This window comes from Centruroides vittatus, unplaced genomic scaffold, assembly GCF_030686945.1.
Source record: "Centruroides vittatus isolate TY-2023 unplaced genomic scaffold, ASM3068694v2 contig_701, whole genome shotgun sequence".
In the NCBI taxonomy this organism is placed as follows: domain Eukaryota; kingdom Metazoa; phylum Arthropoda; class Arachnida; order Scorpiones; family Buthidae; genus Centruroides; species Centruroides vittatus.
In genome coordinates this window covers 8797-20019 of record NW_027122443.1, presented here as the reverse complement: position 1 = coordinate 20019, position 11223 = coordinate 8797, and the positions used below count along the sequence as shown (strand labels likewise).

Here is an 11223-nt window from a genome sequence, read left to right as displayed (position 1 = left end):
CATACATACATACATTCTTTATTTAGGTACAAAAGTACATTTCTCGGCCCCGCGTATGCATTACCGAGAGGTTTGTAAAATATTAAATAGAGTAACATTGAGTAAATATATATATACATTAGTACAGTTAAAGTAATTAAAGAATAAATAGAATAAGTACATATGTATATGTAAGAACAATATAGTATTTGTAATAATAATTCATAGTGTTTAAATGAATAAATTAAATGAACAAAAAACAAAACAAAACAAAAAAAAAAAGATTATAGTTATTATAGGTAATTATAGTTGCTGAAAACTGTAGGCACATCCGTGGTAGTCATAGTTTTATTCAGCAATTAAAATGTCGAAATGTTTGCCTGTAGGAAAAGCAGAGATCCAAAATGGAGAATGCCTGATGAGTGGTCTACAGGTGATCCAGTATGTCTATAGTTTAAGACACTTTGCCTTTAACAAGGCGCAACTCTCAGACGATGTAGAGTTCACGCACTAAGGGACGACCTAAAAGCAGCACCTCTCAATGCACAACTGAAGCAAACATAAACACATTGGTTTCCACAAAAAACTGAAATTTCGTACTACAGTTAAAAACACGTCGTATACATCAGGGCACGTTGATTACTTGAAACACGCTGAACACTAAGATATCGAGGCACACAGAGAAAACCCATTGCACAGATTTAGGAGCTTGCCGAAACTTATTCGAAGCACACTTGACCCATTGAAAACACCACAATGATATGTTGAGACACACTCAAGCACATTGAATTGATTTAAACATTGAAACACACTAAGCACTAAGCCTATTAGGCACACTAATGCATACGAAGCACATTAAAACACTTATGAACATACTGAAGACACATTGGAGGACGTTGAGGCACTTAAGTGGTAAATTAAGAAAGCTAAACTAAAAGTCTAGAATTCGTTGAAAGATATTATAGACATGTTGATCTCACTAAACCTGCCAAGCGCGTTGAAGGAAATTAATGAACACCACTGTAAAAAAAAAAAAGGTCGGTCGGTTTGCTCCCGACGAGACCATTGAAGATTACAGTAGTTCACCACACCTATAAGTTCAATATCAAAGGAGCACTTCTCCATCGAAACGTTTTATTAATAACGTAGGTTGTTCGTTAAGCATCTCACCCGTAAGGGTTGACACTGACATAGTAATTTCTCTGTTCCATCATAAGCTGTTAAAAGTACATTTCTAGCTGGTGAGTATTACACTTCTTAGAGTGTGCTTTATCAGTACACAGATTGCCGTTCTTAGTGTGTGCTCTGTTAGTACTCAAATTAATAAAACAGGCTGCGGTACAAGCTGGTAGTTAGAACTCGCCAGTACAAATGTATTCTGTCAGTACATATAGTTAATACAGTACTTCCTTTCGTAGGGCAATCACTAAGATAGTTAATGTTTAGTTGATTAGGAGAAAGCACCTGGTCATCGCTTCACTCAAAGTATAGACACTTTTATTAAAGAGAAATTGAGTATAGAATATCAATAATGGATGTAGTATGTAAATGGAATTGAATATAAGCAATGATACACCAAGTTATTTTATACTAAAGATATACTAATTATATATGAGTTGATTTGCAATTTTAACAGTTTGTTTGGCAAGTTTTATAAAAGCATTGTAAACATTTTTGTTTATCCAAATATCTGATAAGTTGCATGGCCATCTCACACCAAGCTCCTCCATCAGTACCCTTAGTTCTTGTCTTTCTCTCTCAGTCATTACACAATTATAGAAGTAGTGTTTCGAGCCATCTATGATATGGCAAGTAGGGCATTCATTCGATGTCCTATTAGTGAATCTGGCCAGATAGCTGGCGAACTTCCCATGGCCAGTAAAGAATTGAGTGGTATAATAATTCGGGGTAAACCATTTTAATTTATAAAATTGTTGTATATCCGGTATGTAATCATAAGTTATATGACTTCTGTTTTCGTTCCATCTATCTTGCCAATTGTACATTGTGTCTTCCCATAACATTCGTCGTAAGGTACGCTGACTGAGTTTATTATAGTTTATTATCAAAGAGGTATTCTCTGCAGCCTGCTTGGCCAAGGTGTCAGCTCTTTCATTTCCAGTTGTTCCCTGGTGGGCTCTAACCCAGGTAACAGTATAATTACAGTTAGATAAGCGTATTAATTGTCTAATCTCCTCAGCAATTGGGTGCAATTTAGTACTGTTTATAATATTAAGTGCTGACAGGGAATCCGTATATATATGTATATAAGCATTGTCATATGAATCCTTAGTCCAATTTATTGCCAATTTAATAGCGAGCATTTCTGCTTGAAAAACCGTGCAGCAAGTGTCTAATCTAATTGTCTGATTATAAATTTCATCATTATTAATATACGCAACAAAGCTGCATCCAACCATACCATTTATTCTTGAACCATCGGTAAAAATTTGAATGTCGGTTTTTTGAACATTATTATCGTCACAATATACTAAGATATCTGGGTTAGTTGTTTCGTAAAATGGAAATGCCCATTCGACTTCATCATATGTTATATTTCGGAAGGTTGTTTGAATCGTATTTCCCCATTTAACTTGCTGTAATTTACATCGCTGAATAACAAACATATCGATCGGTGGCCTTCTAGCTATCACTTGAAGGCTTTGATTATTCGCAGAGCGATAGGCTTTAGTAAGTAGGAGTAGGGCACGTCTCTGTGACGATATTAACTTTCGTTTTGTATGAACTTTACTAGTAGCCCATCCCCAAGTCCCACATGCATATGTGATGATGGGGATGTAAATAGCATCATAAATAATGGCCATTGCGTCTGTGGAAAGGCCCCAATTTTTCCTCGCTACCTGTGCGAAAGCTTGAAAAATAAGACCGGTGCGGTTTGTAATAAACTCGATGTGTTTGTCCCAGCTTAGTCGAAAATCTATAAATACTCCCAGATATTTCAATGTTTTTTCCACTTTGATGACATTTCCGTTCATTACGAGATGAGGTGGTCGCCGGTATAGATTACTGCCTCTTGGTTTATTAAAAACTATTCCCTTTGTTTTGATGGGATTGAAATGGAGTTTATGCTCTATCCCCCAGTTGTATACATTTTGAATCAAAAGATTGCCTTTGTTCTCTAAATCCGCTCTTGAGCGACCACCAATCAACATCATGACATCGTCCGCATAAGCAGTAGAGTGGTCCTGTCCAAAGTCTTCTCTAAGGAAGCAGTCAAAGGTTATGTTCCAAAGTAAGGGTCCGCATACTGACCCCTGAGGGCATCCTTTGGAAACTGATTTTCTTACATAATGCTGTCCATATTGTAGAACAGCCGCTCTATTTCGTAGATAATCTTGAATAAGTTGGAAGATATTGCGTGGACATTTAATCTTTCGCAGTTGGAGTTTGATGAGCGGCCACCATGCGCTATCAAAAGCTTTGGTTATGTCTAAACTAATTCCAAGGACATACTTATTATTCTCAAGTAAACATTTTAATTTTTTAACCATATCCTCTACTGCGTCCTCCGCCGATCTTTGTGGTCGAAAACCAAATTGGATGTTACTGAGGCATTTATTTCTTTCAACAAACCAGGAAAGTCTATTTGTGATTAACCTTTCAAGTATTTTGCCAAGCATTGACAGCAATGAAATAGGCCTTGCTTCATCAGGGGACCCCGACTTTGGTACCGGTACGACTCTCGCAATCTTCCAGGCAGATGGAAAGATTGCGTGTTGGATGCATGTATTATAGAGTCGAACAAAGTGCCGTGGTATAAGAAACCATAATTTTTTCGCAATATCAGCTGTGATGTTATCTAGGCCAGGGGCCTTACCTTTTTTTAAATTGCAAAAAGCTTGGCTTATTTCTCCTATAGAAAACGGCGGCATATTTTCTGTGCCATCTATTAGATCTGCTTCTGTACGGATATGCCTTTGCAAGTTCGTATCGTTCTCTGGATCATCCCCCGGGCAATACGTCTCCAACTGGGAGGTCAAGGTTTGAATTAATGTCTTTGGTTCATTTTCAGTGCCCGTGGGAGCTTTAATGATTTTAGTTTGCCTTAGTTTGTTTGTACACATTTTAGTTATGTAGCCCCACGGCTTTTTAGAAGCTTCTGTACAAAAATCTTTCCAGCTGTTTATTTTTTCTTTCTTAATGGCCTGTTTGTACATCCATTGGTTTGTGAGATAATTATTTTTACGTATTCTGCGCATTTGATCGTCTCTGCACCTTTGGTACATTTTTCTGAGTCGTCGTGTTGTTTTTCGAAGGTTTTCGAGTTCAGCAGTCCACCATGAAACCTGTCTTTTTTGGGGTATCTTTTTCGGGATATATAGGTCACAAGCATTTGTTATTGTATTAATATTATTATCTATTTGTTGACAGGTTTCATTGCGATTTTCTGAATATTGACTTATCAGGTGTGCCTCCAAATAATCTTTCATCTCCAACCAATTCGCACGGTTAAGAGCATATTTTAATGGTAGAACATACACTGGATCTTGAGCATCATCTGAGTTTGAGAAATCAAAAGTAATTAAAGCATGTTCCGTAAGGCTGTCGTCAGTCAGAACTCTCCAGTTAGAAATTTTAGTGTAAGTACTATTGCATCCCACAGAAACATCAATCCAACTCTCACCTCTATGTGAAGTGAATGTTGGCGGAGAGAGTGGATTGTTAATAATTAGAAGATCATTGTGTGTAAAAAACTCCTCCAGTAAGCTGCCACGACCATCAAAAACATCACCGCCCCAAGCCGGTGAGTGTGCATTCATATCACCAGCGATCAAGATGTGTGTACCCCTAAATGCATCAACAATTCTCTGAAGTCTATTAATAAAATCCGCAGAATCAGCGTGACCAGGGATATATACGTTCACCACAATAAGTCTAACCTCATTTATATTAATCTCAACAGTAATTATATACTGATTACTAAACTCAGTGTGGTGCATGATAGATATGTAGATATTTGGGACTAGAATTATAGCCCATGGGTACAAATCAGTCCCTCGAAGTATAGGACAGGTGGTAGGAAGGCACTTAGGTGTGTTCCTGAGACAATATGGTTCCTGGACCAACACTATATCATAATCACTTATATTTTTACTTAAAAGGGAAGTTGCAGCTATGCTTCTTCCTACGTTAATCTGCAGAAAACGCATTTTATAAAAGTTATTTCTTTCCATATTCTGTTCGTGAAATAATATACTTTTTAATACGTTTCTTTATGGGGCACGAACTATCCCGAGCATTGTGTTGGTGATTATGTAGATTGTCTCGTTTACAGTGATAGCATATAGGCTCTTTATTCCGGTTTGGGCAATCGTTGTAAAGATGGTTTTCCGTACAATGACTACAAATGATTTCAGAGTATGTACAATCACGTGCCGAATGATTATATCCACAACATTTAAAGCACTGCAGAATCTGATAAAAATCTACAACTCTGCAGCGCGACCATTCAACATTAATCTTCTCCATTACCAAGAGGAGCTTTCTAACGTATGGTGATGTTTCTGCTACCCAGTTTTTATAGGTGTAGGTCTTTTTCCCCAAAGCAAATTTGATTCTAAATTGGTTCATGAAGTCTTCCTCTGTGATGTTTTCGTAAATTGTATGGTTCTGTTGATATATTAACTTTGGGAGTTCTTCCTTCATTATATCAGTGTGAACTGAGTAGACAGCAACATGTGGCCATCTCTTTTTTGGACGACGCGTTACCAGCTCAGGTATCTGGTCTTCTATGGTTTTTTCTAAAATTGCTGCCTCCCTATTGGTTTCCAGTTCGATAGCTAGTCCCCCGCCTCTAATTTTCCTGATTTTGTCTATGCCGATGTGTATGTTGGAGGGCTTGATCTTAATATTCATAATTTTCCTGACGACTTCACTGTTATTATTGTCTTTTTCTCTACTATAAACAAGTATTACTTCTTTTGTAGAATTTATTCTAGAATTATTGCCAGTTCCCATGTTTCTACCGGTCTTCACAATTGAACTGTATAATGGTGATGAAGGAATGCATTCCAATGTTTTGTCTTCAATTTTGTTCAATGCTTCAAGAACAGCTTTTTGAATATCATTATAACCTTCAGTAGGGGTAAATTGGGCTGTTTTATTCTGAATTTCACCAAGTTTGTCAAGAGTAGTTTTCTGGGCCTCAGCAAAATCTTCAACAGTAACATAAGTTGTTGTTTTGTTTTCAATTTTATCTAATTTTTCCAAGATTACTTTCTGGGTGGTAAAAATCCCCTCAAAATTAAAGTTTTGCAGTAAATCCTCTTTCTTAGCTAGAGTGGTAAATTTGTTATCGAGTATTTCTGGTAGTTCGATATTGCGAAGACTAGTTTCAGCTAAAGCAATTACTTTAGTGAATTGATCAGTGATATATTGTGAATGCACAGCAGTACCTAGCTTCCCGTTTGTATTGCGAGCGATATATCTTTTAATTTCTTCTAAAATATCGTGAGCGTTTTTATGAAAAGTTCCTAAAGTTGTATTTTCCATGGTTGGTTCCATGTTATCAAATTTCATAGGTATAAGCAAATCCTTCATATAATAATAAAATTAGCTTAATAGCAGATATATATAGATTCTATAGGATGCCAAGTCCAAAAATATATGACAAAAATATATTACACAATATACTTATAGCTAAAATTCGGCCAGAAAAAGTCTTCATTCGGTTTACACATTTATCAAACTAAGGTAAGTAACCGTAGCCATGGCAACCTTATAGATGATGAAGACGTTGAAAATAGAATATAATATTAGAATGCCCATAATTTAAAAAGTAATCAACGGATTTTAACCAAATTTTAAACACAGGTTGCTTAAGGTGTGTACTTAGAGAGGTTATAATATCAAAGAAAAATCTTCGACCGGAAGTCCACAAAACGCGTTCGATGACCGCCCGGAGGTCAATCAAAAAAGAGAGTTTCTAAGTTAAATATTGACCCCACAACTTAGAAGTTTGGTGAATTTATATCTGATAAGAGGCCGAAAGCTCCACTGCACCTAAATCCGGTTTACCGGTTACAGCTTTTCCGGATAAACGGTCAAAGCTGTTATTGACGTTATATTTCAAAAATGTCTGAAAAATTTTAGGCTTACTTGATACAATTCTATACCCCTAATCTTCCGATTACTCTTTATACATAAAATAACACAATGGTTAATGTATTCCCGCACTTACAAACCAAAATCTATAAGCACAACTTAATCCACATACAATTTCCCTCTTGAAAAGCGGCAGAAACGTTTTCCCAAAAAAAAAAAAAAAGGGGAGCTTCGCTTAAACCAACAAGTTTCCAGGCTTTCCAGAAAACTGCCGTCCAGACTTTGTCTACATTCAACGAGGCAAGCAAGGAGGCAACGATAATTGATGTCACCATTCCTTTCGAAAACGGGGATGACGCCTTCGCCAAAGCCAGGGCCACCAAAATCGACAAATACAAAAACCTGGTAGCCCATCTGCGAGGTAAGGGATATAACACCTTCTTTGACGCCTTTATCGTAGGTACATTAGGAGGATGGGACCCCGCCAACGAAGCCGCTATCCGACGACTGGCCATCTCAAGAAGATACGCACACCATCAATGAAAAAGCTAATGGTCAGCGACACGATCCGGGCAAGCAGGGAAATCTACATCCAGCATCTAAACGGAAACAACATCGAACAACTTCAGATACCAACAAAGAACAGGCCCACGACAAGGAAACTCAAAACTAAAATCTAACTTGTAATTTAATTGGCAGGCACTGTGCCCATGGTCACGCGCCACTGTACATACTGTAAATATTGTCACGCGGACTATGTCAGGCTTGGAGCCCTTGTCAAATCGCGTTCTTTCACACCATTTTGTCCCACTTTGTATATCACTCTGGCTGGCGTAGTGCCCATGGTCGCGTTCTTTCCATCAACCCTAGTGTTGACTTGTTCTCAATTTATCTACAATATACCGTGCTCTTGTAAAATAGTATTATAATTTTAATAAAAGTTTTTAAATCTGTTCTTATCAGCTTGATATCTGATAGGGCCCCCATCGGGGGCCTTGCTTATATCATCTGATTTTTGGAAACAGGCAGGGAACGGGGGCTTGCTCCCTCCCGGCCACGGGTTGCCCGAGTATTGCACTACATCTCGGGATAGCCCACCCCTTTCGGGGAAATAAATCAGAAAAATTAGAAACAGACACAAATTAAGAAGAGAAAGAATTATTTCTCAACTTAATTTTTCTCAAGCTGATAAGAACAGAGTTGAAATATTTTTATGAAAACTATTTTTACACTCCCTGTATTTTAATTGATGTGGCAGAATCGAACAAATAATACTAGATGGCGGCAAGTAGTCACTGTGCAGCGAATAAGAAGTAAACATTAAACAACGAGGAAGCAAAAAAATTATTTTCCAAAAATTCGAAAAAACCAATTTTTTCGAAATTTTCCATATGCAAAAAATCGAAAACGGAATCGGCTGTTTTCGTACAATAGATACACACGCTTGGAACTTATTCGGAAGGGGGAAACAATTATATACTCGGACTTGCATCAGTACCACGATTACGCACCGGGACGAATGCCGGGGGCGTTTTCCTCCCTCTGGCTACTGATGGTCGAAAGGATTAAATGGCACCTATCTACACTTTTAAATGCGCTATCCAGTTACTTCCTGAAGCTTTTATCATCTGACCATTCTCCTCCTGGCCTGATTTTCTGCGCAAAAACTGCTCCGTACGAAATGACGTCACAATTGAGGACATAGGAAATGAAAAAGACGTCTCCACACTTGGCGCGTCGGCACTTTTGATCTGTTTTTTATCGCTTCTCGGCCTTATGGCCAAGACCAAGACTTGATAAGTCGGTATAGGTATAGGTCTTGTAAGCCCATAAGGTCGAGTTGGGAGGTGTTCCAGTCGTTCCTGCCGTGATCGAGTTCCTGACGTTGTGAAGTTGGTGCTGGACTTACCTGGTGTTCCTGTTGGACTTACCTGTTGTGGTGGCCTGCTGATCCAGTCTCGTCTTGGTGTTCCTGTCCCCTGGGTGCTGCCGAAGGTGCTCCTCGCAGGTGTGGTTTCCATCCCGAGCATCGAGTCTTGACCTGGAGCTTCTGACTGCCTTGGAGTTGGATGTTTGGACTTTGAAGATCTCCAGTTTTGTTTTGGACTTAGTTCCTGAAAAAGAAAAAGGTGATAAATAAGAAAAATGACTGAACTGGAAATTGGTGAGCTAACTTTGAAATTTTATTGTAAGAAGGAGATAGATTGGAAAATTATAGTTAGAAGAATTCTTAAAGAATTAGATAACTCTCAGGCAATAAGTCAGGTAGAGGAATTATCTGGTAATATTTGTGAAATAACTTTTGCTGATGAATTATCAAATGGAAAGTGTTTGATATTGATTGGGAAATAGATGATGAGAAAATAGAGGTTAGTTGTAAAAAGGAAATATAAAGAGAATAATGTTGAGAAGAGTTCCTTTTGAGATAAAAGGTGGTGAATTAGAAGAGAAATTAAAAGAGTATGGAGAAGTAAAGTCAGTAATAAAAGAATATTATTTACCAGATTTACCGATAACTACAGGAACTAGAGTAATTGGTATGGTAATGAAAAGCCAGTACCTAATTATTTGGTGATAAGAGGCTGTTAAAATTAGGGCCGATTATAGAGGGGTGAAATGGTTATGTGGTAATTGTTTAGAAGGTGACCACAGAATGAGAGATTGCCCGATGATAAAATGTTTTTCCTGTGGTGGAGACGGGACATAAGAAAAAAGATTGTAAAAAATAAGATAAATAATGAGATTGTAGAGAATGAAGATGCAGTTCAGGATAGACAGGAAAAAAGTTTAAATGAGAGTGTTGAAAAGATAAAGGAAGCGTTAACCCAGGTTTAATGATATATGTGAGGAAAGTATAGAGGAACAAAAAGAGACTGATCAGGATAAGAGTAAAAAGAGATTAAGAGATAGCCCTATTGGCGAAGTCCAGAAAATAAAGAAAGGAAATATTGAAAAAGGAAATGAGGTAAAACAAGTAGTGAAAAAGAAGGAAAGATCTAAGATAACAGAAGAAGTGACGAAATTATGGACAGAGTCTTCATTGGAATACTGGCCAAGAATGTATGTTATTAAAATGAACGGAAGAACATATAAAAAATCAGTAGTGGAATTGCAGGAGGAAGGATGGGGTGGTCATGAATTTGGTTTGTGGTATTTAATAATAAGAGAAGGTGATCATGAGATGAAAGAACTTCTAAAAGATGAATTGGCTAGTCTCCTAGAGAAGAAAAAGAAATCACCATTTGCGGTAAAAGTGTTAAAAGGAACGATTATATCCTGTGGGGAAAGTTTAGAATGTTGTAAATAATTGTGTTTTTGGTTTTTTGTTTGTGGAATGATGTTTTAAAAGATGTAAATATACGCGGGTTCTTAAGGTGTTGGTTAATGATTGATGCTTAACTTCTGTTTAAGTGTAGTTTAGTGATTAACTTTTGGTTATGTGAATGCTTTTGTTAAAGATTGAAGTTTACTTACCTTTGGGTGTTGTTTAGGGGTTTAGTTTTAATTGTGTTGATACTTACCAGTTGTTGATTACGGTTACCAGGTGTGTTATGTAGATTTTGATGTTTATTGTTGATGATTACTTATTTAAGTGTTGTTTATGGGTTTATTATGGTTAGTTTTAATACTTACTAGATGTGTAATGTTGTTAACTATGTGTTATATGTTTTGAATGTTTTAGTCAATTGATGTGTTATGATTGATGTTTACTTACCTTAACTGTTGGTTATGAGTTTATAGTTGTTAGTAATGATACTTACCAGTTGTTGATTGTTGTTAACTTTATGTGATACGTGGTTATTAACCTGCTGTGGTTAGAGGTCTTGAAAATACCTGAAAATACTTGATGTTAGAGATTTTAAGATTGTTACAAGTGTTAGCCATGCTCTAACGCACTTACCTGTGGTTCAGTAGTTTCTGCTGTGGTTTCCCCCGTCCGGGTGGTCAGAAGTGGTATCGGGTATTGGCCTGTGGTACGACAGTCATCTTGATGATGGCTGTCGTATTGCTCAAACTTTAAAATCACAGAAGTTAAACACTTTACCGAAGAGAAAAATAACCTCCCTTTCCTCATAAGTAGCAAAAGTAAGTTTAAAATCTGGCGAGAAATGATAAATATAATTAAAAGTAACCATTCAAATCTAACAAAAAATAATGAAAATATAAGGCCTTCAGACC

General features: G+C 37.1%; 1 non-coding gene across 1 annotated transcript; it reads left to right on the top strand.

The window, feature by feature from the left end:
* The first annotated feature begins 7961 nt into the window (after window positions 1-7961).
* Window positions 7962-8147, top strand: LOC136980522 (U2 spliceosomal RNA). Its single transcript, XR_010881570.1, has one exon. It is a non-coding gene; the product is annotated as a U2 spliceosomal RNA (small nuclear RNA).
* The last annotated feature ends 3076 nt before the right edge of the window (window positions 8148-11223 follow it).